At 39.9% G+C, this 27,269-nt stretch overlaps 1 protein-coding gene across 1 annotated transcript in view; it reads left to right on the forward strand.

Moving 5' to 3' along the window:
- Positions 1-2,208: 2,208 nt before the first annotated feature.
- LOC306860127 (neural cell adhesion molecule L1.1-like) overlaps positions 2,209-27,269 on the forward strand; it is a 91,167-nt gene continuing 66,106 nt past the window's right edge. The window contains exon 1 of the mRNA XM_079401671.1: positions 2,209-2,379. The gene's annotated coding sequence lies outside the window, so the exon portion shown is untranslated. The remainder of the gene's footprint in view (positions 2,380-27,269) is intronic.

Below are 27,269 nucleotides of genomic sequence, written 5' to 3' on the forward strand. Positions count from 1 at the left end.
ACGTCATGCGCGTTCTCGTCTACAGCGGCAATCGCTAGCGGTAGTGTTTGAAATGGACTCTGTGGACGGAAAGAAGCGACCAGCCTCCAGCACAACCCAGACACCCACAAAAGCTCATCGGAAGCTTAAAATAAAAACACAAACAAACAAAAAAAAGCCTCATTTAGTGCGCACCGAGAACGAGCATGAAACTGGCTGCAGTTCCTCTAACGGCCACTGGTGTCAGTAACTGTTAGAAATTTCAGAACTTACGCAGTGCTCCTTTAAATGAAGAAGAAAATATATAGGCTATAAATAATTGAAAATATGGTATATGCAGTGTGCAAAAAAAAAAAAAAAAGGTATATACGGTGTGTAAAAAAAAAAAAATCAGAGCTCATGGTCTACCGGTAGGTGCCCCCCCCAGGCAAAACTGTGAAACTCTGCCTATGCTTAAGCACATATTAATTCTGTATTCTTCATGACCATATTCTGCATCCCATAATCCTAAACTTAACAACTACAACGACTACCTTACAAGCTATTAATAAGCAGTAAATGAAGAGTTTATTGAGGCAAAAGTCATAGTTAATAGTGAATATGTGTTCCCCATTCTAAAGTGTTAAAAATAATTTAGGATACAAATGATTGGTTATTGTCCAGCAGTGTACTTAATGTGTTATTTTCTTCTGTATGTCACTATTCCCTGTATGTACATGTTTCAAACACTGCTTTATTTGCTGTAGACAGAGGCAGAAGTGAATACACAGATGAGAGTGAATGAGTTTCAGTGAGGCTTCAGAGGTAAAGATTATTTACAGCATTGTCTATGATAAGATATGTCTTTTAACATAGACTAATCAGACTAATGTATAACAGAACAGAACAGAATAAAGAAGTATGTGAATGTGCAAGTATCCATTACTGTGTGCCATGTACTCTACATACAACACACACAATACAATCTGAAATATGTAAACAATAGTAGCCTTATAAGGACTTCTCTGTAACTTATACTCAAAAAGGTGCACATTCGTACCTGAGAATACCAATATGAATCTAATGTATAACTATGAAACTTTTTGGGGTAAATAAGGTACAAAGATGTGCTTTGAAGGGTACTGTCCCAGTGACAAGCTGTCATATTTCTTTCTTTTTCTTTTTTCTATCCTTCTTTCCTTCTATTTTATAATCATATATAATAATTTAATCATAAAGCATATTAAGCAAAAAGGTATGATTAAAAATAAAACCTGTCAATTAGACAAGGGTTAACTGAAAAAAAACAACAAAAAAACAGGTATAACACTAGACATTCCGCCCTCCGTCTGACTCCACAGCTTAAAGACAGTTCCCCCCTTTCGTTGTCTCTAAAAAAAAAAAAAGATTAAATATCTTGAATTTTTTGAATGAGTGTGTGTGTGAGTGTGTGTGTGTGCGTGTGTGTGTGTGACAGAGGCAGAAGCGTCACCCCTCACCCACACCTCCATCTGCTCTGGTGGTCAGCACTGCTCTCGGTGAGCAGCAGGGGGTTGGGGACGGACGGTGGCTGCTGCTTTGCTCATATTGTGTTTTTACAATCATATTCATGTTCTAGTGAACAACACTATTTGCTTTTTAGAAAACCCATAGATGTCTAAATATAGATGGATGAAATTTCAGCCACAAAACAATAATCACAAAGCCAACTCCAGTGTAGCGCACAAGAGTGAACCTCACAAAACTAGATGACATCTGAAATGCAAAGAAAAACACATCTTGTTTTAAAATCCTCCTGTTTGTTAAGATTCCCTGTAGGCCTCTTATTACATCATTTCCATGATGATGATTCCCATTCGAGTACACTGATACATGACTTGCACTCATTAATATTCCTAAAATAAAGACACTGCCATCATCATTGCATATAAATAAATGTACGTAATATTTGTGTGTTACAGTAAGGAGAGCGATGTTGTTGTCTGTGACAGGAGCAGGAAAATCTAAGGAAGGGGCGGAGTGAGGCTGATGTGAAGATGGTAATTAAGGGTTGTCTTCGCTGGAAAAGGCCTTGGAGAGTTGACTTTGTTTCTGCTGGAGCGCTTGGGGGTAAGGAAAGAAAAAGCCCAAACCTCTCCATTGTGAGGAAGAGAGGATGGGAGGGGATGGGTGGAGCAGAGAGAACAGAGAAAGAGATGATGTCACCTCTGCTCCCCCACCAATCAGAGGCGTGTGGGCGGAGCTTAGGCTGAGGCAGAAGGGTGTGTTTCCCTCACTGCAGCATCCCAGCAGCCTTCACCCAGCGGATGGGATGAACAGAGAGAAAGAGACAGTCACAGAGGAGACGGAGAACAAGGCGTGTCACCGTACCAACAGAGAGGAGCCAGACTTCTGCCCAAAACCTCTACTCTGCTTGTGAAGGTACGAGTCTTTGATCATTCCACAGTGTGTGTGTGTGTGTGAGAGTGTGTGAGTGTGTGTGTGTGTGTGATGGAAAAACCTTGGTGATAAGGTGCCAAACACAGCCTGAACACACCTTGGCCATGTGTGTGTGTGTGTGTGTGTGTGTGTGTGAAGGAGCTCGGTAGATTAAAGTCTTGTGTGCTTGGAGACAGATGGAACTCTTATCAGAAATAAATGGGTGTTTTCTTCGTTGCAGTGTGCTGTTATTATGTCCAATAATTACAAATAATTGGAAATCCTTTTGATGGAATCATTCAGAATATTTAATCATTTCAAACAATGTTACATAAGTATTAATGTAAAAGCAGGACAATTGCTATTCCATTAATTTCTTGGGACCAGTTTGCTGAAGAGTAAGACATTGCAGCTTATTTGTTGTGTGTAATGCAGTCTGGTGTTAGTCTGATGCTCCTCCTGCTGCTGTGTAACATGAACTAAAATAACATCATATAATCTGAGTGAAAGATGTGCTTTATGTATCTTCAAAATTCTGTGTTCCTTTAGCAGTGCTCTCTGCTTTTTAGCTGTCCCGCCTATCTGTGTGTGTGTGTGTGTCGCTAGCAGGTGAACGGGCTCAGCCATTGTTTCTTCATGTGGCATGGTTGTTATGATATAGAACTATATAAACTGATAATAATGTATTCATAATCTATTATTGAATTAAATTCCCCAGCATTAACTAAATTTCACTTTGATGTCACTGTCCTTAATTATAATATGGCAAAATGCTGAATCATAAGCATGTCATCACATAATTAAATACTGCACAATAAATAAATGTCACTATATTTTGTTAAATTTCCCATTATACATAAAATAACATTAAAATACTACAAGCACAACAACTGAGGAATGACAGTAGATTTGTCATCTTTCTCTCAATCTATTCTCAATCAATTTTTCTATTGTGTGTTTTTTTGTTTTGCTGCTGGAGCAAATGGTAAGACAAAGCTATTCTTACTGTAGTCTGCCATTCATCACTACAGAAGTGCACTTCTGTTTCTGACAAGCCTGGAAATCTGACGCGCTCCATATTAGGGCCGTTATAATGACAGAATCATCTGTATCATGCTTGAACCGGAAGAGTGTCAAAACTAAATGAAAAGTATTTTGAGATTAGATTCAATTAGTTTAATATTACTCTTTACATATTTCTGAGATATGATGGGCAATAAAAGGAGAGAGACATCCCATCTGAACATTTTCATTGATTAATTCACACTTTTAGTCATATTGCATTCATTTTAAATGATCATTAAAATGTTATATTGTCTTTGTGGTGTGTGTGTGAGTGTGTGTGTGTGTGTGTGTGTGTGTGTTGCTCTTTAAAGAAATGTATCTCATAATGAGGGTGGTCTTGGAAAGCTGTGCTAACAGTAGGGTAATAATACAACTTTCATTTCCTCTCTTGATCACAGATGGCACAAAATATCATCTCAACACTTTTGATGAATGACTACACTATTTTTAATTTTGTCAATATTTGTGAGTTTTATTCAGTCAAAACAGTTTTGAGGTTAATTGAGTTGATTTTTGCCACCGGAAAATGTGATTTATGCCATCCATATTGAATATCAAAGGTTTTTGTGTCTGCTTGTTAATGATGGATTTGTGGACACATTCACATTGTTAGATTTGTTTTTATTTAGAAGAAAAAAGTTAAAGTTAGACTTTTGAGAATGACTTTTAAGATGGGTCACCAGAACTAGTACAGAGGGACGCTGGTGGTGTGTTGAAACTAGTGATACTATTTTGTAATTCTTACTGTGAGTAATGGGGTTATTATTACTGTTTCTCCATGAATTAGATGTACATTTCAGTCATGTTCACATCTTCGATCATTACAACCTAATTAAGTGACATTATTAAATTAGCATTCATAGTGCTGCTATTTGTCATGAGTCCGGGACCTGCGCTTCTCCCTGTCGCCACAGGAGGCCGCCATCTCCCGTAACCGCAGCTGTTCCCCATTGCCACGGACTATATAGTCTCCCCTCTCCCACCACTCTGCCTGGTTGCATTATTTATATGGTATTTGTAAATGTGCTGTAGTTGTTTGTTTCTAGTGTTTTGCTCTGGTCTGGGATACATGCACTGTGTTGCCGTTTCATATCCCAGTCCGTTACTACTTTTACTTGTTTTTTGTGCCGTGTTGGCCTTTTTGTTGATTATTAAATACCCATACCTGCATTTGGACCCAGACACCGTCTTTTCCACGGCACCCTCGCAGCGTTCCGTGACAGAATGCAACCAGCAAACATGGGTCCAGCAGGGAGGTTGCTCAATGTCTGCCAGGGAGACCGGAGCATAGAGGAGTATGCCAGGGACTTCATTGGAGTGGCTTCAAATCCCTGATGCCATACTGGGACCCCGAGGAGTCGCTGGAGGACTACATCGACCTGGCTCTGCAGGTGAGCGGCTCGGCCTTCAGGGTGGAGTTAGCTGCAGAGCCCGTTCACAGTTCTCCCGATGTGGCAATCCGGGGGGCGGCGGAGCATACTGGGCTGATGCGCAGCGTGCGGGAACCCCCGCTGATGTCGGTGCGGGCGGCGCGGTTTGCTTGTGGTCCTCCCGAGGCAGCGGAGCTCGCTTCATGTCTTCCCGAAGCGGCGGAGTCCGCTGATGTTCCCGCTGAGGCAGCGGAGCTCGCTTCAGGTCTTCCCGAAGAGGCGGTGCCCGCTGATGTTCCCGCTGAGGCCGCAGAGCTCGCCTCAGGCCTTCCCGAAGCTGCAGAGTCCGTTGATGTTTCCTCTGAGGCTGCGGAGCTCGCCTCAGGGCCTTCCCGAAGCAGCGGAGTCCGCTGATGTTTCCGCTGAGCTCGCCTCAGGCCTTCCTGAAGCGACAGAGTCCGCTGATGTTCCCGCTAAGGCCGCGGATGGTGCCCGCCCACGTCCCTCCCGAGACAGTGGTGTTCGCTCACGAAGCTCCCGAGGCAGCGGTGTTCGCTCACGAGCTTCCCCGGATGAATCCACCATATCCGCCCTGGCCTCCTGTTCTGCCGGCACCATCCTGGCACCCGTATCTACCTCCGTCTCCAGGCCCTCTTCTGTTACACGGGCCTGGCCCACCATCCCTCTCCCTGTTCCACCTCCCTCCGGACTTTTGGGGTTTTGGTGGAACGTCTGGAAGCCGTTCCTTAAAGGAGGGGTCATGTCATGAGTCCGGGTCCTGCGCTTCTCCCTGGAGGCCGCCATCTCCCGTCCTCCCGGACTCATCTCCCTTAACCACATACACCTGTCACATTACATACACCTGTCACACTCATTACACCCGCAGCTGTTCCCCATTGCCATGGACTATATAATCTCCCCTCTCCCACCGGTATTTGTAAATGTGCTGTAGTTGTTTGTTTCTAGTGTTTTGCTCTGGTCTGGGATACATGCACTGTGTTGCCGTTTCGTATCCCAGTCCATTACTACTTTGTTTTTTGTGCCGTGTTGGCCTTTTTGTTGATTATTAAATACACTTACCTGCATTTGGGCCCTGACCTCATCTTTTCACGGCGCTTCCCACATCGTTCCGTGACACTATTATAACATACCTTTAATTGCAAACCCGATTCCAAAAAAAGTTGGGAAACTGTACAAATTACGAATAAAAAAAGGAATGCAATAATTTACAAATCTCATAAACTTATATTTTATTCACAATAGAATATAGATAACATATCAAATGTTGAAAGTGAGACATTTTGAAACGTCATGCCAAATATTGGCTCACTTTGGATTTCATGAGAGCTACACATTCCAAAAAAGTTGGGACAGGTAGCAATAAGATGCCGGAAAAGTTAAATGTACATATAAGGAACAGCTGGAGGACCAATTTGCAACTTATTAGGTCAATTGGCAACATGATTGGGTATAAAAAGAGCCTCTCAGAGTGGCAGTGTCTCTCAGAAGTCAAGATGGCAAGAGGATCACCAATTCCCCCAATACTGAGGCGAAAAATAGTGGAGCAATATCAGAAAGGAGTTTCTCAGAGAAAAAATGCAAAGAGTTTAAAGTTATCATCATCTACAGTGCATAATATCATCCAAAGTGAAGTGAAATACTTTTTAAGAAAGTGAAGAAAGAAGAAAGATTCAGAGAATCTGGAACAATCTCTGTGCGTAAGGGTCAAGGCCGGAAAACCATACTGGATGCCCGTGATCTTTGGGCACTTAGACGGCACTGCATCACATATAGGAATGCTACTGTAATGGAAATCACAAAATGGGCTCAGGAATACTTCCAGAAAACATTGTCGGTGAACACAATCCACCGACAATCAAAATTTGAAGTTCTTTTTGGAAAATTGGGACGCCAGGTCATCCGGACTAAAGAGGACAAGGACAACCCAAGTTGTTATCAGCGCTCAGTTCAGAAGCCTGCATCTCTTTAGTGAAGTGACATTCAGCCAAGTATGGTGACCCATACTCGGAATTCGTGCTCTGCATTTAACCCATCCAACGTGCACACACACAGCAGTGAACACACACACACACACACACACAGCAGTGAACACACACACACCGTGAACACACATCTCAAGGGCACCTCAGTCGTGGTATTGAGGGTGGCGAGAGCGCTGTACATTCACTCCCCCCACCTACAATCCCTGCCGGCCGGAGACTCGAACCCACAACCTTTGGATTACGAGTCCGACTCTCTAACCATTAAGTAAAGTCATGACGTATTGTGAAGTATGGTGACCCATACTCGAAATTGGTGCTCTGCGTTTAACCCATCCAAGTGCACACACACAGCAGTGAGTAGTGAACAAATGCACACACACACACACACACACACACACACACACACACACCGTGAACACACACCCGGAGCAGTGGGCAGCCATGCTGCGGCGCCCGAGGAGCAGTTGGGGGTTCGGTGCCTTGCTCAAGGGCACCTCAGTCGTGGTATTGAGGGTGTAGAGAGCGCTGTACATTCACTCCCCCCACCTACAATCCCTGCCGGCCGGGGACTCGAACCCGCAACCTTTCGATTACGAGTCCGACTCTCTAACCATTAGGCCACGACTTCCCCTCTGATGGTATGGGGTTGCATGAGTGCGTGTGGCATGGGCAGCGTACACATCTGGAAAGGCACCATCAATGCTGAAAGGTATATCCAAGTTCTAGAACAACATATGCTCCCATCCAGACATTGTCTCTTTCAGGGAAGACCTTGCATTTTCCAACATGACAATGCCAGACCACATACTGCATCAATTACAACATCATGGCTGCGTAGGAGGAGGATCCGGGTACTGAAATGGCCAGCCTGCAGTCCAGATCTTTCACCCATAGAAAACATTTGGCGCATCATAAAGAGGAAGATGCGACAAAGAAGACCTAAGACAGTTGAGCAACTAGAAGCCTGTATTAGACAAGAATGGGACAGCATTCCTATTCCTAAACTTGAGCAACTTGTCTCCTCAGTCCCCAGATGTTTGCAGACTGTTATAAAAAGAAGAGGGGATGCCACACAGTGGTAAACATGGCCTTGTCCCAACTTTTTTGAGATGTGTTGATGCCATGAAATTTAAAATAAACGTATTTTTCCCTTAAAATGATACATTTTCTCAGTTTAAACATTTGATATGTCATCTATGTTGTATTCTGAATAAAATATTGAAATTTGAAACTTCCACATCATTGTAAAATATGGGCACTAAATATGTAAATATTGGCATTCAAATTCAAATTTTATAAGTTTATAATTTTATGCCTGTTTATAAGTCATAATATTATAATAATAATAATATAATAATATTTTAAAATACATTTAAAAAATAATTATAAAAATTGCATCAGAAGTCATTTATAGATTCTGTAAACGTTTACCCAGGCCCCTAGCCAGCACATTGGGTTATAACAACTAAATGAGAGAATATTTCTGTGCATTTCCTATAATAACACATTGGCTGATGCATCATTATCATGCACACACCAGACTTATATCTAAATGTTACAATATGTCACTGCCTTAAGTAATGAGTCATGAAATCATTCAATTTGTTCAAAAGAACCGATTTGTAACAATCGGCCTAATCGGTAGCGTTACAAGAATAAAATTGGGGTCAGACTAAACTGTGAGAGGTTTTGAAGTGTTTTAAAAGATGAGACGACAACAGAAATAAAGTGAATAACTGAAGTGTATTTACAATTTCTACCAGGAACGTAAAACAACACAATACGACAAAGAAGCCTTAGGCTGTTAAAAGCATAGTCCATTGGTTCCATACCATAAGTCCTTAAGAGTCCTTGCGTGCTGTAAGTCCCAATGTGTAAGTGTCCACCGGTGTATATAGAATCCAACTGGAGTGATAATCCAATGAAAGTGATATGGTTTGCTGGAATGGTAAATCCTTAAAAGCAACTCCTCAATCCAGCTTTGGTCCTCTTGACCGAGACCCCTTTTGTTTGCCATGCTGCTTCATTTATGCTGGCTATTTCCTGTTTCCTGTCATGTGATTGCTCACATGACAGGCAGCCCCATAATCATTTAAAGACATACACACATAAAACAGATAAGAGGAATAAAATGGACTAAAATGACTAAGACAACATGTAAACCTATTAAAACTCTAATATACATAAAATCATTATAATACATAGAGTGGTTAAAACATGTGTCATGTGTGACAGTGTCACAGATTTATTCAGGAATGAAGCAGTGAATGATTTTGTGAATGGGCTTTTGAATCATTCACTCAGTCAATTCGTTCAAAATGCAGATTTATTCAGGAACCAAATGCTTTTGTAGCTCAGAGATGGGAGATACATCTGCTATGAATTTATTTGGAAATATTTTCATCATATCCACTTTTTTTCCCCAAGTCCTTTATGATAATAAAGCAGGTTCAAAAACTGGACACAATGAGGTGAAATGATGCTACTCACCTTTCATCAAACATTAAAAAATAATAATAAAAACAATAGTGTAAAAGCATTCAAAATTACTTTAAACATACCATGAATATATCCAAAAACTGTATTAATATGCCCTAATTATGCAACATCCTAAATAAAAAATGTTCATTAACTGGAACATTGAGTGATAATATTTCAAATTTCCATAATTTTAACAAATAACAAATATGCTTTAGAAGTTAAAAAGGGAAACAATTACATTTGAACACATTCGACCTGGAAAGAGATGTGAGGTTTGAGGAGAGGTAAATGAGAGACACTCTCATGTGCTTTCAGTGCATTCTGGTGAAATTTTCATGTTATATAGAGAGCAGAAATGCGCAGTATATGTTGTCTTTTTTCATATTGTTACAGAAGAAAACAAGAAAAAAGAGAAAGAATCAGGTGGAAAAGAGTGAGAAGAGCTCTTCTAGTGATTAACCACATCACATTAAAATACCAAGTGTTATGTTATTCTTCTGACATCTGAAAATAGAACAAAATGACAGCTCGTTCAGTCAAACTGAGCGTTATGATTTGAAATGAGTTGTTTCAGTCTTTTTGAGAAACCGGAAGAACCTCCTGTCATTTTAAACGCAGTAGACACGCTAGGAAAGAGGAGGAGAGAGCAAAAACACAAAACTGTGTCTGAAATGTAAGCCATTACTTGTTTTTGAACAAGAATCAACATCACATTTGGAGTCATGTTTATATTCGTAAACAGAACTCTTCTTCCTCAGCTGATATTGTACAACTACACCATATATTATAAATATAAAAACAAGAACTCATACAGACAAACGTCACTGGCACTGCATGAGAAAATGCTCTCTTAGTGTGAGAACAGGGTCTGCTGTGTGAGCGTTGGCAGCTCTGGTTTTTAAAGATGACTTCTACTTACCTCAAAATGCTTTATCATTAGATGACATGTTGAATCCTTTCAAATTTGAATGTGAATTTGAAAGTTGATCGGCTTGATGAGAACAATTTATTTGTTCAATGATATAGCACGTTTTGTATATACAGCAGTAAAATAAGTATTGAACACCTCACCATTTTTCCCAGTAAATATATTTCTAAAGGGGCTGTTGACTTGATATTTTCTCCAGATGTCAGTAACAACCCAAGCAATCCATACATACAAAGAAAACACAAATAAGTTCAGAAATTAATATTAATATTAGCTGCTTCAGTCCAACTCCTACATGATGAAGATGATCCCAAACACAGCCAAAGAAACTCTCGATTGGTTTCAGTGAAAGAAAATAAAGCTGCTAGAACGGCCAGCCAATCACCTGACTTGAATCCAATAGAAAATTAGAACTAAAGGTCAGAGTTCATAGAAGAGATCCACAGATCCTTCAAGATTTGAAGACAAAATCACGCTTGAGCAATGCATGCCACTAGTTTCTCCTGCAGGAGGCGTCTTGAAGCTGACATCACCAACAAACGCTTTTGTACAAAGAATTAAATACATTTCAGTAGTTCAATACTTTTCCCCAGTCATTCTGTTTTATTACACAGAACTTCCTTTCTGAATTTATTTGTATTGTTTTCTTTGTATGTATGGATTGCTTGGGTTGTTACTAGGGATGGGTACCGAAACTCGGTATTAAATCGGTCTCGGGGCTAAATTATAAAAGACGGGAGTATCGATAAGCTCTGACGTTATCGGTACTTCTGACGGTATTGGAGAAACGGACAAGCAAAGTACACTTTGAGCTTCGGGCGCGTCGAAATAACACAAATTATGCCAAAAAATACACACACAATGTGTCAAAATGGCCAGTTACGAGAGTCTTCACTTTTATGTTTTAAGTGGACGAGAACAGTTGGGAGAAAATCCGATGCGTGTCAGTATATTGTCTTAAAGTGTCAGACTGGAGCTTGAGCCATCAATGTTAATCAAAGAACAAAATGCAAAGAGAAAATCACCCACAGCTCTTAATCTGAACAACGTTATAGCTTTAATAAGCATGAATCTATCAGTATATACAGTGAAAACTATGCAGTGCTCATTTACATTTGATTACTTTTGTAACTATTACTTACCTGAACATTAATATTAGTAGACCTTCATGGAAAAATGAAAGCACTGTTTATTTCATTTCGTTTGTGTGTTTGTTTTATTGTATTTGTCAGTTTGTTTTACTTTGTTTCTTTGTTCATGTTGTTACTGTATCTTATCTTATGTATATAAAACACTAAAAATACCTGCACACTGGTGCATTTACAAATTGATGAAGTGCAGGCATTTTTAGTGTTTTATATACATAAGATAAGATACTGTAAGAATATGAACAAAGAAACAAAGTAAAACAAAAAGTACCGATAAGAATACCGTTAAAGTACCGGATCGATAAGCAGTATCGGTAAGAGTAGTAATACCGTTAAAACCTTAACGATACCCATCCCTAGTTGTTACTGACATCTGGTGAAAATATCAAGTCAACAGCACCTTTAGAAATATATTTACTGGGAAAAATGGTGAGGTGTTCAATACGTATTTTACCTACTGTATACTGTACATTCATATATTTAATTAAAATAGTTACCACTTAAAAGACGGAGCTGCTGAATTTAACTGCTCCAAACATCTTGAAATAATTATTGCATTCAGTCATGGCAGAATTACAGCCAGGTGTATTTTTTAAGGAATAGACCACGTCAACAAACAACTGCAACATTCTTCACAATCCCTTCTCTCATGATCTGCGGAAGAAAGAAGCATGAAACATGAGGACGGGTGAATACTTCAAAAAGCTATGCTTTTAAGGAGATGCCAATTTTTATCCAAGAAAAAAAAGGTTAAAAGTTAAAGGCCTATGTTTTTCCGATGAATGCTGTCTTTCGTTCACCAATTGTATTGACTCAGTCTTCATCTATGTCTGCCTCTGAGTCTGACCCTTCTCTTTCCACACATCCACTCTTTCACGTCCTCAAACAGAATGGAGTCTTTGTTTTGTTCATTGACTCATTTACACTGAAGAACACTAAGCATATTAGCAAGTCCCCTGTATTTCTGTAGTCCTTCTGTATTTCCGGGGGTTTTTTTGTTTTGTTTTTTACTTTCAGGAATCAGCTAATAGAGAAACAGAACTGACACATTGTTAAATAATAAAATAATAATAATAATGACAACTAGATTTTAAAAAATGTGTCAAAAGTGTTCCCTTCCGGCATAAGATCAGCCATACAGAGTTCTCTTATTCCCTCATCACCTGATCATCTCCCTCTGTCCCCATCACCAGTCATGTTCTCTTTTGACTGGAAGTGTCTTTTGACATATTTCCCTATTAACAACCATCTTCTGCTATTGAAATGTCAATCAGCGTTTGTCTGCTCGCGGATCCTCCCTGTGTCCGGAGAGTCAATCGGTATTGTATAAAGCGCTACAGAAATAAAGGCGACTTGACCTAAACTCTGCATACATTACATTTACATCACTTTGTGTTATTGTGCATAGTGGATAGTGCATCGTTTCCAAATCATTGCAATCAAAACAATTACTTTCAGCATTTCTCAGCATTTCTCAGTGCTGTAATTGGAGTTTCTGTTAGAACAGTATAATCCGTAACACTCTTGTTTGCCTTTTTCTGCTGGGACTCTATCATTTCTGTGTATAATTACACATGGTTTTCAGCATTACAGTCCCTCAAAATCTACCGTCGACCACTGCTTCTCTCATTACAGGAGACTTTTGCCCAATAACTTTATCTGCCCAAGTCTGCAATTCTTTTCATCTCCATCAAAGCAGAGTGTGTTTGATTGGTACGCTACTTCTCTGCTGGGCTCTTCACTAGCTGGCAGCGTAACATCCCAGCAAACAGCCTAGCTTACCACAATAACTTACCCTAATAATGTTGAGCTCCTTGGTTTGAGCCAAACTGACACTGGAAGATTTAGTTTCAATTTAAACAAAACACAAACCACATTGATTAATATGTATATATGTACATTTGCATTTAATCATTTAGCAGATGCTCTTATCCAAAGTGACTTACAAATGTGAACAATAGAAGAAATCAAACCATTAAAAGAGCAATGATATGCAAGTGCTGTAACAATTCCCGGTACACACAGCAAGTTTTAAAAAAAATAAAATAGATAGAAAGAGAATAGAAAACACATTTTTTTATAATGAATAAAAAGAAAACAAGTAGATAGAATAGAAAAAGAATAGAAAGTGGAAGTGTTATATACAGTATATATATATATATATATGGCACATTCACCCTACAAAGCTGGGATATAGATTTTGACACACATTTCTTAGTATTTTTGATAAAAATGTTGTGTTAACTGGAAAATATTTTTATTTATTTGTTTTCTTATTTTTGTCATCAGTAAGGTACATATCGGTGTTCTTGTTTTACATTTTATGTTCTATACTTGTATTTATTAAATATTTATTTATGCACTGTCCTTTATACATATCTACATATATACAAAATATATATGTTTTTTTTATTGTTGTTTTTTTTAATCCCAGCATCTCATGCCATTGGCAGGGAAGGACCTGGATGGATAGCCAGCAGTTTACTGACATTTATCTCCAAATTCTCTCTCTGTGAACCATGCTGTGTGTGTGTGTGTGTGTGTGTTAAATCTGTGAACTGAATAGGGCTCTTATACATGAACAATTCCAGAAGTCTTCCAGGAAATGCTTTGGCAAAGCTCTGATATGTGATAAAGGAGCCCTTGAGAAAAACAAAGTCACATCCCAGCTCTATAATGCAGCTCTGATATCATTAAATAGTCATGTATATTCTGTTAATGAATTAATAATATATGATAATGCATGCAGTGTCATTTTGTCCAGTGTTGTACAGCTTTATGAATTTGGAGTTGTAATTACTTCTTGAAATGTTTTTTTTTGGTTTGTTATTTGACATTAAGAGATTGTGTTAATTCCTCCCAAAATACAGAAGCGTAAATTCCTGCCCAGAGTCTTATGCTAATTTTAATGTAAATGTGAACATGTTCTGACAGCTGACATGGAGCACGAGGAGAGGCTTGAATGGGAAACACAAATGGGATGCTCTGCCTTTGTTTGGAGGAGCCCCTCTAGGGTCGGGATCATTGAGTTATTTTGGCAGGGTTCTGTGGGGAATACGGGGCTCATTAATTCTGGGCTCTGCTGTTTGTAATAGTGGAACGGTCTGCAGATGGTCTGTGTCTGATGACGTCCTGACATTAAACACTGGCTAACCAATCAAATTCAGGCTTTTGGTTTGGTCTGGAGATGCTGCTGTTACATGAAACTACAACTTGGTGGAGCTGTCAGTGCTAACAGCCTGCTCTATTGTACAACTGGGAAAAAGTGTGTTAATTTATTTTTTCATGCACGTATTATTTGCATGTTTTTACCAAATGATCAAAGATGAGATTTCATAAGCTAGCAGGCTAACAGGCGAGCGATGTGCTCACCTATGGAGAGTGTAGAAGAATGATTAGATTTTACCGTCTGGATCAAAAAGAGCTTTGTTTCTTTACCATTATTAGTTGCATAATTTAAATGTCAATTATATTTACACGAGTAAGATGACATGCAAGTTGAATGTGTAGGTTTTCTATCAGGCACTGGACAGATTACACATTTAAAGGGGTCATGAACTGCCTCCGGTGTTTTTCTTTTTTTTTTCTTTTTTTTGTACTCTTCTCTGAGGTCCACTACTATCAATTATTTTACTTCAAAAAACATCATAATTTTCTGTGCTCTTTTGACCCCCCTCATCAGAGCGCTGACAGCATACATTTCTCACAGATAGACGCTGCTGTGATGTATGTTAAAAATGCATAAATACTCAGTACATATAAAACAATTATTACTGTCAGATCTAATATACTGTAGTCGCACGGCATTGTCTTTTAGCTTCAGTCTTTCTGAAAATCCTGCATTGAATTGTGCCTTGTTTGTAAACAAATCCGCTGTAAAATTAAGTGAACAAAGGACCAAGTTCTTACTGACGCTGTGTGGATCTTCATTAAAAATAAAGTTCATCCAGTCTTTCCTAACATTGGGATCAGAAGGAAGGCAACACAAACATTCCACAGTTTTTCCACAACTTGGCACTGAACAGCATCTTGTCTTTGGAGCATCTTTATTGTTTGGTTTGTGTAGATCTGCTCTCATTGTTTGTTTGTTTGTTTGTTTTATTTATTTATATAGCACAATTAAAACAACACAAGGTTGACCAATGTGCTGTACAGTAACAACTAATAAAAAGAGGACCACATCACAGAAAGACAAATAGGACAAAAGAAAAAAAATAAATAAATAAATAAACAGGTAAAACAAACATCATAAAATAACTACCCCCCAATATTGAAAGCTCAGTGTGATCAGCCAAAAGCTAGTTCTAATAAATACAGTTTCAAATTTCTCTTAAAAAGACCCCAGTGTAGGTAGGAGTCTAAGACGTAACGGCAAACTATTCCAAAGCTTTGGAGCCACCACTGAGAATGCCGATCACCACACAGCTTTAACCTTGACCTGGGGACAACCAAGATCATCTGATTAGATGACCTTGTGTTTCCTTTGAGGTTTATGAACAAGTATGAGATCTGTTAAATAAGAGGGTGCCAGATTGTGTTGGACTTTGTATACTAAAACAATTAATTTAAAATTGACCCTGTGGTGGACCAGCAACCAATGTAAAGTGGCTAAAATAGGTGTTATATGCTGATGTTTACGGACACCCATCATTAATCTAGCAGCAGCATTCTGCACTAGCTGTAAGCGAGATATCAATGATTTGCTTACACCTGCATATGAAGAGTTACAATAATCCAGTCTAACGAAAATAAAAGCATGAATAAGCTTTTCAAAATTGCTGGGTGACAGAAATGGTTTTACCTTGGTTAGTAATCTTAAGTAAAAAAAGCAGGACTTAACCACTGACTTGATCTGTTTATCAAATTTCAGCGAGACATTAGTCATTTCATTTAGTCATTTAGCAGACACTTTTATCCAAAGCGACTTACAAATGAGGACATAAGAAGCAATGAAAACCAACAAAAGAGCAACAACGTGCAAGTGCTATTACAAGTCTTGGTTAGCCTAACGCAGTACAGATAATTATTATTATTATTATTGTTAATAATAATTTATTTATTATTATTTTTTAAATAAAAAGACATATAGATCAAATAAAATTAGAATAGAGAGTGCTAGAGTTAGAGGGTCAAGTAAAGATGGAACAGATGAGTTTTTAGCCGTTTCTTGAAGATGGGTAAGGATTCGGCTACTCGGATTGAGTTGGGCAGGTCATTCCACCAGATGGAAACAGTTAATGAAAAAGTCCTTGAAAGTGTTTTTGTGTGTCTTTGGGATGGTACAATAATGCGTCGTTCACTAGAACGCAAGCTTCTAGAGGGCATATAAGTCTGAAGTAATGAATTTAGGTAAAGGGGTGCAGAGTCAGTGCATTTGGTTCTGTAGGCAAACATTAATGCCTTGAATTTAATGCGAGCAGCTATTGGTAGCCAGTGCAAATTGATGAACAGAGGCGAGACGTGCGTTCTTTTCGGCTCATTAAAGATTAATCTTGCAGCAGCATTTTGGATTAATTGTAGAGGTTTAATAGAATTGGCTGGAAGACCTGCCAAGAGAGCATTGCAATAGACAAGTCTGGACAGAACAAGAGCCTGAACAAGGAGTTGTGTTGCATGTTCCGAGAGAAAAGGCCTGATCTTCTTAATATTGTATAATGTAAATCTGCAGCACCGGGCAGTTTTAGCAATGTGGTCTGAGAAATTCAGCTTATCATCAATCACAACGCCAAGGTTTCTGGCTGTTTTTGAAGGAGTTATGGTAGATGAGCCTAACTGGAAGGTGAGATTGTGATGAAGCGATGGGTTAGCTGAAACTACAAGCAGTTCTGTCTTAGCTAGGTTGAGTTGAAGGTGATGGTCCATCATCCAGCAAGAAATGTCTGTTAGACAAGCTGAGATGCGATCATCAGGATGGAATGAGAGGTAGAGTTGAGTGTCATCAGCATAGCAGTGATATGAAAAGCCATGTTTCTGAATGACAGAACCTAGTGATGCCATGTAGACAGAAAAGAAAATTGGTCCGAGAACTGAGCCCTGAGGCACCCCAATAGCTAGATGTTGCGACTTGGATACCTCACCTCTCCAAGATACTTTGAAGGACCTATCAGAGAGGTAAGACTCAAACCACTTGAGTACGTTTCCTGAGATGCCCTTTCTCAATAGGGTTGACAAGAGGATCTGATGGTTGACTGTATCAAAAGCAGAAGACAGATCCAGCAAGATAAGTAATGAAGATCTGGAAGCCGCTCTTGCAAGTCTTAGGGCTTCAACAACAGAAAGCAAGGCAGTTTCGGTCGAATGTCCACTTCTGAAGCCAGATTGGTTTCTGTCCAGGAGGTTGTTCTGTGTGAGAAAGACAGAGACTTGGTTGAACACAACTCGTTCAAGTGTTTTTGCAATGAAAGGAAGAAGGGAAACCGGTCTATAGTTCCCTAAAAGAGTTGGGTTAAGAGTGGATTTTTTAAGAAGTGGAGTTATACGAGCCTGTTTAAATGCTGAGGGACAAATTCCAGTTTGAAGGGATCTATTAACGATGGGAGTGAGTGCAGGTACAAGTGCAGGAGAAATGGCTTGAAGGAGATGAGATGGAATAGGATCAAGCGGACAGGTAGTAGGATGACTGGAAAGCATGAGTTTAGACACCTCTGCCAAACAGAGTGTATGTTTGCTGGTAAGATATGTTTGATAGATTGTGGTGTGGAAAATTGTGCAGTGAGGTTTGTAATTTTATTAATGAAGAATGTGGCAAAGTCGTCAGCTGTTAGAGATGATGAAGGAGGAGGAGGAGGAGGACAAAGGAGGGAGGAAAATGTTTTAAAGAGCATGCGAGAGTTAGGCGAATTGTTAATTTTGTCATGATAGTATGTCCTTTTAGCAGTGGAAACATTAGCAGAGAAGTGAAGGAGGAGTGATCAATATAAATTAAGGTCAGAAGGATTTCGTGATTTGTGCCATACCCTTTCTGCAGCCCTGAGTTTAGAACAATATTTTTGGAGAACATCAGATAGCCAAGGGGCAGAAGGGGTGGTATGGCCTGGCTAGGAAGATAAGGGGCAGAAAGTATTTAAACAAGACGTCAGAGTGGAACAGAAAGTATCAGTAGCACTGTTAGCATCAAGAGAGGATAACTGTTTAGGGGGAGGAAGTGAAGATGAAACCATAGCAGATAGCCGGGAGGGTGAGAGTGTACGTAAGTTACGTCGAAAAGTGACATGTGGAGGGGTATGTGATGTGTCAGGAATCATGGTGAGGTTAAGAGTGAGGAGGAAGTGATCCAAGGTGTGTAGTGGAGTAACCAGCACATGATCAGTGGAGCAGTGTCGTGTGTAAATAAGGTCCAGTTGGTTGCCTGATTTGTGAGTAGCCGTAGTTAGCACTCTCTTGAGATCAAAAGACGCAAGCAGAGTGTGGAAGACTGCAGCCTGAGGTTTATCTAGGTGGATGTTGAAGTCTCCAATTAAGACAAAGGGAGTACCATCCTCAGGGAAGGTTGAGAGCAATAAATCTAATTCTTCCACAAAGTTACCTAGTAATCCTGGAGGACCATAAACAACTACAAAATGGATTTTTAGAGGGTAGGTAATAGTAACCGAATGTGATTCAAAAGAGCTGTTGATACTCAGAGATGGCAAAGGAGTAAATTTCCAATTATTAGAGATGAGCAGACCAGTACCTCCACCTCTTCCAGTCAAACGGGGGGTGTGGGAAAAGGATAAATTATTGGAGAGTGCTGCAGGTGTAACATTGTCTTCTGGTTTGATTCAGGTCTCTGTCAGGGCCATGAGGTTTAACCTTGAATGAGTAGTAATGGAAGTAATAAAATCAGCTTTGTTGACAGCAGACTGACAATTCCAGAGACCAATAGAAAAAGAAAGTAATGTATTAGCAGACATAGGCAAAGTGCGCAGGTTGATAGGATTGCGCTGTCTACAGTGTGTGATGCGTGGCTTGCGAGTGGTAGTGATTGTATTGATCTGGAAACATAGTAAGAATAGATTATATAAACTAAAACAGAAGTGAAACAAGCAGTAGGAATAATATGGGATAATTAAAAGTCTATACTTATGTTCTCTGCCGGTGTCCCTGTCCGGTGGAGTCGTACGGTAGAGTCGATGGTCTTTACACTCTTCGGTCTTTACACTCTTCGGTCTTTACACTCTTCGGTCTTTACACTCTTCGGTCTTCACACTAGGAGGGCTTTACACGAGGGCTGCCGCGACCGCTGCCGCGGTATAATAACCTTTTTATACCCGTCTAACAAATCCCTATTACAATTCAGCTGAACCCACTTTCCTGTTTATCACTAAAAATGGCCAAGCAAGTGCAGACACTGACAAGATACGCGATACAGTATGAGTCCAAACGCGATTTCAGCAAGGCTCAACACAGTAAACAAAATAAGCGTTTCGAAGCAACGGCAACTGCGCTAAACACTAATGAGACAAGTAAATACACTAAAGAGCTGTTTTTAACTTCCGCTGATAGACTGCTTCTCTTAAAGACTATTTCTTTATACTATCTTCTGCTGGCGCTTGAACCCACTTTCCTGTTTATCACTAAAAATGGCCAAGCAAGTGCAGACACTGACAAGATACGCGATACAGTAAAACTGAACTCCCAGATTCTTAACCACTGATTTCTGGAAAGGAGGCAAGTTTCCCAAATCAGAAAAGACTTGGGACTCGGAGTTTCCGAACCAGATTACCTCAGTCTTAGTTTCATTTAAACTTGAAAAGTTTGCTGACATCCATAATTTGACTTCATGCAAGCAGTTTAGTAGCAAACTAATTGAACTCTTATCGTGCTTCCGCAAAGGAAAGTATACCTGAGTATCGTCGGCAAAACAGTGAAAAAAAACTCCATGTCTTTTCAAAATAGAACCCAAGGGTAACATATACAATATGAACAAAATTTGACCAAGGATTGAACCTTGGGGAACACCACAGTACAATGGAGCAGATTTAGAATAAGATTGACTAATATTAATCGAAAAGGATCTGTTAGAAAGAAAAGACCGGAACCACTCAAGAGCAGTGACTCGGATACCCATAATCTTTTCCAAGCGAGTGATTAAAATATTGTGATAAATAATATCGAAGGCTGCACTTAGATCCAATAAAATCAAAATCACAGGGTCACCAGAGTCGATTGAAGATAAAATATAATTTGATACTTTTAACAGGGCCGTCTCTGTGCTATGATTTACATTTAAATCCGGATTGAAACTTTTCATAGATATCATTTTGGACCAGAAAGGCCTGTAATTGATTTAAAACAGCCCTTTCTAAGACCTTAGATATAAAATGTCATTTAGAAAAGGGGCGATAATTTGATAAAACATTGGGATCTAAATTTGTTTTTTTCAAAAGGGGCTCTACAATAGCATGTTTAAAACTAGCAGGAAATTCCCCTGATTGCAGACTTTTATTTACTAAAATCAATAGACTTGGGCCAATAACCTCAAAAGTCTGTTTAATCATTTTTGATGGGATAATATCATGGCAGCAATTTGTAGGTTTCAACCGGCCAATTATCTTAGATAAAGACTGAAGAGAAAGAGGAGAAAATTGATTAAATGATGCAGATATGCAACTAGTAAATGAAAAAGTAAGAGGACCAGGCACAATCTGCATTCTAATATCGATGACTTTCTGGGCAAAAAAAATTTAACAGTTCATCGCAAGCCGTAGTAGGAAGAGCAGAACAGGTGGCAGAAGGATTTAATGCAGAATTTATCGTGTTAAACAACACCTTTGAATTGCCATTATACCTCAAGATTACTCCAGCAAAATAATTCATTTTAGCCACTTTCAGAGTATTCTGATAGATAATTAAAGCATCCTGTAAAATTTTGAATGACACCTGTAATTTATCCTTTTTCCACCTACGCTCTGCTCTCCTACAAGCTCGTCTCAACTCTCGTGTATCCTCATTCAACCAAGGATCGACTTTTGTCTTGCCACCCTTAACGGGGCTATAGCGTTTAACATAGAGGAACATGTAGAATTAAATAAATCAAAAGCCGTATTTACATCACAAGAGCCATCAAGATCACCAGAAACATCAGATTCAAAATATAGAGTCTTAAACTTCTCAATAACAGCTGAAGTTACATAACGAACCTGGCGAGCTGGAGGGCAGGTTGTCTGAATGACACATGAAGTAAAAATACTGCTGAGAATAAACATATGGTCTGAAAAAACTGAATTCTGAATTTCAATGTCTCCAACAGAAAGGCCCAGAGATAATATTAAGTCCAGGGTGTGAACTTTTCCATGAGTTGGAGCTTGCACATGTTGAACAAAGTTAAAAGAGTCAATCACATCTAAAAAGTCTTTAGCCAGAGGATTTGATGAACAACAAACATGCACATTAAAGTCGCCCACTATTAAGAGTTTATCACATTTTAGACCTATACTGCCCAACAAGTCCGTAAAATCCAGAATAAAATCCTTGTTAAACTTTGGAGGACGATATATCACAGCACAAAGTATTGAAGAGTTCAACTGAAACAACTGCAGCTCAAAACTAGTGTAGTGCGTAGTATGCAGAGTCCGAAAGTTCAAGCTGCTCTTAAAAATAGTTGCTAGGCCACCTCCACGTCCAGAGACCCGCGGTGAGTTTAAAAAGCCACAATTAGATGGCAACAACTCTGAAAATGAGCTTAAGTCACCGGTATTTAACCAGGTCTCTGTTAAAAACAAAATATCCAAATTCTGTATGTCAAAGAAGTCCTTTAGAATAAAAGTTTTACTTGCGAGTGACCGCACATTAATCAGAGCAAACTTTCAGCTCACCCGACTAACGATGCAAGGAATGTAGATTATGCATGTTTACTCCCCGTGAGCGAAGTTGTAGAAAATGCCGCGGCCGAAGATCACTATGGGTGTCAGGGAGCACAGGAATAGTGCATTGATATGAAATCTCCATGGAGCGCAAAATGGTAGAGCAGTACCTTTCCTTTCTCTTCATAGAGTCAATCAGTCGCCGTTTCTTTAGTTTGACTAGTAAGCCACCTCGAGTTCCGCGTCTTCTTCGATGCTTTTTCCAGTGAGGAATGATTGGGGAAGTCGTGGCCTAATGGTTAGAGAATTGGACTCGTAGTCGAAAGGTTGCGGGTTCGAGTCCCCGGCCGGCAGGGATTGTAGGTGGGGTGAGTGAATGTCCAGCGCTCTCTCCACCCTCAATACCACGACTGAGGTGCCCTTGAGCAAGACACCGAACCCCCAACTGCTCCCCGGGCGCCGCAGCATAAATGGCTGCCCACTGCTCCGGGTGTGTGTTCACGGTGTGTGTGTGTGTGTGCATTTGTTCACTACTCACTGTTGTGTGTGTGCACTTGGATGGGTTAAACGCAGAGCACCAATTTCGAGTATGGGTCACCATACTTGACAATACGTCACGACTTTACTTTACTTTACTTACTTTAAAAGGAAGCCGACAGAAACAGGTCAACAACCGACACAGAATAGGAAAAGGAAGGACATCAAATCCACATGGCAAGACGGTATATGACTCTTCCATCGAAGATCTAATTTCAAACAGAGTTTGCTGATTATACTGCAACAAAGTTGGGGAAATCCTTGCAGAGGAACACAGAACAGTAAACAGAGCGAAGACAAACAGACTAGGAAACAGACGGCAGGCCACGAACACCGGCGCCATCTTGATTTGTTGTGTATGTACAAACCAACATAAACCCTACATGCACGAATCGGTGGATAGGGGCTAAACGTGCAGTGATGTAGAATCGGTGGACAGGACTAAACAGGCAGTGATGTAGAATCGGTGGGTGGGGCTACACGGGCAGCGACGTATAAGCAGGTGTTGATCCTCTTCTGGGTAGGCGGTGCTTATCCACACTATTACATCGTAGAGTAGAACATTTCACAAGCGGTCGTTTTGGTCGTCTTTAGACAATTCTGAGTTTCGACAGTTTTGAATTCTGAAACTTACAGGATGTTTTTATAACACAATGGCCTCTTATATTTCAAAAGATCGAGGGCATTTTGGTTTCTTTGTTCATGACCCCTTTAAGGGTCTTTCAGCCAATGTAATGTCTAAGAGGACCTGTTTGTTCATGAAGACCTTCATAGCGGGTCTAGCTACAGTCCTGATGGCAGCACTGTGGAAGTGATCCACATTGTCTGCTGTGTTCAGTCACTTGTGAGTCTGCTTTAAGTTGGTTTCTGGAATATAAAGAACTTGGCAAGAGTTGCTTGCGTTTGGAACCGTCTTTGTGCACTCGGCTGCTCCACTCCGGGTGTGTCTCACTCGTGCTTAAAAGTGAAGCTGGGGGCTCTTTGATTGCCCCCTGGTGGCTGGCTGCAGTACAGGTCATAAACCCCACCCTCTCCATGTAAATGAATGGGACTTCAGTCAAAATAAAAAAAATTAATTACACTTCCAATACAATTTTCCGAAATATGGTTTTGGTCATTTAAGGTAGTTGTTATCATGCTGATATATGTTCAGTTGTTCGTTTTTGTGATAAGTTTGATTTTAGCTAGTAATTTGATGCTATAAAAACGGGGCGTGTTGTTATGATTGATTGGGTCTGTGGGAGTTTTGGCGGGAGTTTGAACCCGAGGCTCCACCTCACGACTCTACTGCGCAGACTCTGGCTCCAAACGAAGCTCTACTGCGCAGACTCGGGCTCCAAATGACGTCATTTACTCAAGATGGCAGAGGCCATACTGAGATGTATTCGCTTCACTTTTCTATAATGGAAGAAAGGGGAGACGCGTCGTCCATCTTTTTTTACAGTCTATGCTCCACACATGCCTGACTCTCCTCAGCAGCCATGTCCGTGTGTTCCGGGGGAATCCGAGGGGATTCTGTTGCCATGGAAACGGAGCTGGAGAGGAGGCGGGAGCGTTAGGCGGGAATAGCATTATGCTGGTTTCTGTATAAAACACACGGATGTGATTATATTTACATGTAAATCACTGAGAAAATATGAGCACACATTAAAATCATGCACACCTACACACAGGCAAGGAAGACACCATAAAAGTGTATTATAGATCAGAAAAGTGCAGGGCGTGGCAGACAGAGAGAATCCTATGACTCAGCATGCTCCAATCATCTGTCTGGAAAACAAATACAGATGGATGGACGGATGGACATAAATGCCTGCTCCCCCATTTCATCCATTAATGGCACTTACCAGAACAGCTGCCACTGCTCAATATTTCAGTGATTACACACACACACACACTGTGCTGCGCCCCTCCCTGCTGCTCATGTTTAGAACAAGACAAAGAAGGGAGAGTTATTACTTAAAATGCATACATAGATAATTAGGGCTTAGATTATAATAGCATTTTTTAAAAGTATTTTCTCAGATTTGGCATTTAAATTTAATTTAGAAAAAGATAATAATATATAGATAATCGAATGTTTACACACACATATATATGTATATATATATATATATATATACTGTGTATATATATATATACATATATATATATATATATATATATATGTAGAGAGAGAGAGCGAGAGTTGTAATATATATTAATGCATGGCAGAGTCTACTCTGTTTTCTTTAAAGCAATCAAGCGTAGGCGCATTAATGTGGCTGTTAGAAGCCGTTGGCTGAGTATCTGATTGTAGATGAGCATATCAGATTCTGCACGACCCAGAGCTGATTATATCGTGTGGTTGCTGTGATCACATGAGAGATATTCAGTAAACAGACGTCAAACCTCGCTTTGCTCTGCAGGATAATGTAATAATACTCTAGCTCACCCTACTGCCTTATATGAGTGTTCTTGTTCTTTAAAGTAATATCCAAATTGGTCCTCAATATTTGATCTGTCTTTTCTCTGTTCTGTGTAGGCAATTTCACACATACATTTTTCTTGATCTTGGGGATAGTTCATGTTTTTAGAATGGAGTCATTAGCATTAATGAATGCATAGTCAAGTCAAGTCAAGACACCTTTATTTATATAGAGCTTTTAACAATGTAAATTGTGTCAAAGCAACTGCACAATATCAAAAAAGGAAAACAGTGTGTCAATAATGTAAAATGAAAAGATTAAAAAAAGATTTTCAGTTAAAGGGATTTCCTTATTGAATTCAGTGATGTCATCATCCAGCTCAGTTCAGTTTTAATAGTGTCTTTGCAATCAGGTCGACGATATCGCTGGAAATGAAGTGTCCCCAACTAAGCAAGCCAGAGCAGGAAAGGAACCAAAACTCCATCAGTGACAGAATGGAGAGAAAAACCTTGGGAGAAACCAAGCTCAGTCGGGGGACCAGTTCTCCTCTGGCCAAACGAACCAGCAGTTCAATTCCAACTGCAGCAAAGTCAGATTGTAAGGGCTCAACTGGTTCCAGTGGTCTTTTCCCGATGACTGTCTAAGTGGCGGGGTCCACACTGGGGATTTGTCTCTGGCGCTCATCTAGGTGTCCTGGTCTCCGCTGACGTTCAGGGCTGTAGAGGTCGTCTCTGGGTGCTGATCCACCATCTGATCTGGATACGGACTGGATCTGGTGACTGCAGTGACCATCTGGGCTGGATACGGACCGGATCGGGTGGCTTCGGTGACTGGGGATATGTCCCCGGGGCTCATCCAGGTGACCGGCCTCCGCCAACGATCAGGGCCACATACATCATCTCCCGGCGCCATCTGATCCGGACACGGACTGAGAAACAGAAAAGAAACAGACAAACATTAGCGTAGATGATGTAATTCTTATGATGTAACGAGTACATCATGTGTTATGGGGGGTGTTCCCGGTTCCGGTTGATCTAATTAATGCAGCCTAACAATCCTTTAACGGATTTGAATAATAGAAGTGTATTAGTGTGTTATGTGTAAGCCAGGTTAAAGAAATGTGTCTGTAATCTAGATTTAAACTGATAGAGTGTGTCTGCCTCCCGAACAGTATTTGGTAGATTGTTCCAGAGTTTGGGTGCTAAATAGGAAAAGGATCTGCCACCCGCAGTCGATGTTGATATTCTAAGTATTATCAAATGGGCAGACTTTTGAGAATGCAGCAGACGTGGAGGACTATAATGTGATAAGAGCTCACTCAAGTACTGAGGAGCTAAGCCATTCAGGGCTTTATAAGTAATTAACAAGATTTTAAAATCTATACGATGTTTGATAGGGAGCCAATGCAGTGTTGACAGAACCGGGCTAATATGGTCGTATTTCCTGGTTCTAGTAAGAACTCTAGCTGCTGCATTTTGGACCAACTGTAGTTTGTTGATCAAGCGTGCAGAACAACCATCTAATAAAGCATTACAATAGTCTAACCTTGAGGTCATAAATGCATTAATTAGTGTTTCTGCATTTGACGTTGAGAGCATAGGTCGCAATTTAGATATGTTTTTGAGATGGAAAAACACAGTTTTACAGATGCTAGAAACATGGCTTTCAAATGAAATATTGCTATCAAACAGCACACCTAGGTTCCTAACTGATGAAGAAGAATTGACAGAGCAGCCGTCAAGTGTTAGATAGTGTTCTAGGTTATTACATGTGGGGTTTTTAGGTCTAATAAATTAACACCTCTCTTTTTTCAGAATTGAACAGTAAGAAGTTACTTTATCATCCAGTTTTTTATATTGACTATGCATTCCGTTAGTTTCTCAATTTGGTGTGTTTCACCGGGCCGCAAAGAAATATAGAGCTGGGTATCATCAGCATAACAGTGAAAGCTAACACCATGTCTCCTGATAATTTCTTCCAAGGGTAACATGTAAAGCGTGAAAAGTAACGGCCCTAGTACTGAGCCTTGAGGTACTCCATACTGCACTTGTGATCGATATGATTAGATTAGATTAGATTAGATTAGATTCAACTTTATTGTCATTTATGCAGAGTACAAGTACAGAGCTAATGAAATGCAGTTAGCATCTAACCAGAAGTGCAAGAATA

The sequence above is a fragment of the Barbus barbus genome (genome assembly GCF_936440315.1).
Source record: "Barbus barbus genome assembly, chromosome: 41".
NCBI classification, from domain to species: domain Eukaryota; kingdom Metazoa; phylum Chordata; class Actinopteri; order Cypriniformes; family Cyprinidae; genus Barbus; species Barbus barbus.